Source organism: Pundamilia nyererei, unplaced genomic scaffold, assembly GCF_000239375.1.
Source record: "Pundamilia nyererei isolate P.nyererei 1_Seehausen unplaced genomic scaffold, PunNye1.0 scaffold00253, whole genome shotgun sequence".
Classification (NCBI taxonomy): Eukaryota; Metazoa; Chordata; class Actinopteri; order Cichliformes; family Cichlidae; genus Pundamilia; species Pundamilia nyererei.
In genome coordinates this window covers 40,092-41,649 of record NW_005187654.1, presented here as the reverse complement: position 1 = coordinate 41,649, position 1,558 = coordinate 40,092, and the positions used below count along the sequence as shown (strand labels likewise).

The 1,558-nt window shown below is 39.8% G+C and overlaps 1 pseudogene; it reads left to right on the top strand.

Annotated features, from left to right (window-relative positions):
* LOC102215608 (alpha-N-acetylgalactosaminide alpha-2,6-sialyltransferase 2-like) overlaps positions 1-1,558 on the top strand; it is a 39,075-nt pseudogene that overhangs the window by 9,527 nt on the left and 27,990 nt on the right.

Here is a 1,558-nt window from a genome sequence, read left to right as displayed (position 1 = left end):
CAAACCTCTTCTCTGCTCATACAGCAACCATAAAACAATCACAGAATGTGTATTCATGTTTCTTTTCGTTTGCAGATGTGCTGGATTCAGTGAAGCTGATTCCAAAGGCAAAACAGCCACTGCTTCTCCCAAAACCAGGTGGTGATGGCTGTGTGCGCTGTGCTGTGGTAGGTACTGGAGGAATCCTGAACGGCTCAAAGAAGGGAGTGGAGATCGATGGCCATGATTAAGTTGTTCGGTAAGAATAAACAACCCAAGCAAACCTTGGTTGGTTTTGTTTGACAGACATTACTTCTGACTCACAGTAAAGTGGTGAAGATTTACTGCCATTCATGTCAAAGTTATTCTTATAGCTTTTATCTTGATGGTAGTGTGAAAATGTAAAAATACTACTACAGACAACCTTACTAATTTTCTGTTGTTAAGAAGTAATAAGTATCTTTTTCTGTTCTGGTAGTCGGTCTGGAAAAATGAGCATGGGTAAGAAGACTCCAGGTTAACGAAGGATGTCATCCTTTTAGCATTTATCACCCATACCTAATTTCTTGAAGCAAAGAACAAGTATTGTGAAAAATACTTGACTTTGACGGGGAAACCTAGGGACACTTCAGGGTCATATGGCAGGCCCAGTGTAACGAAAGATAAAGTAGTGTTAAACATACCCTGCTTTATCTGTCTTTGTGACTCTCATAATTTACAAAATGAACTTCATTTTGTATTCAATAAGACTTTAAACTAGTGAGAGGTAGAAATTAGAGAGCAAGAGAACCTAAGGGTTGTTTTATCATAGACTTCTGAGCAACTTCTGTACAAAGAATACAGGCTTAAATTACTTCCATATTGGCTTTACTCTTTAGATGTCCAGCCTTCATATACAGTCTATGATATATCTCATTCTAGAGAAATTCATTTCATTCATTTTTTTTGTATACTGCCAAATAACAACAACAGTCACCTCAAGGAAGGAAAAACTATTCTGCAGTCATAAAAAATGTTGTTGTTTTTTTATCAGTGCATGAGGAATGCCTTGTATGTTTCAGTAAGACATACTATTACGTCAGTGCATACTATTACATCTATTACAACAGCAGTTCTCCACCTGCTAAACTGGCCTGCCTTGAGTCCACACCCTACAAAACCTGAAATACCTTGGTGAGACATGAAATGATTAATACGATAAGGAAGTCAAGTCAAGTGGCTTTATTGTCATTTCAACCATGTGCAGTGGTACAGTACACAGTGACGTGAGACAATGTTCCTCCAATAGAAAACCGCAACAATGGCAGTGGGATGTGGAAAAAGACTGAGCATTGTGCAAAAAGTAAAAGTATGAAGGTAGGTGTGTGTGTGTGTGTGTGTGTGTGTGTGTGTGTGTGTGTGTGTGTGTGTTTTAATAGCAGCGTCTGAGTGAGATTGTATAGATAAGTGCTTGAGGTAGTGATGTATATGAGGCCATTTGTGTGTCAGTCTAGTCACTGAATGTTCAGGAGTCTGACGTCTTGGGGGAAGAAACTGTTGCCCCAGTCTGGCAGTGAGACGCGCAGGGTGCCCCCCTCGC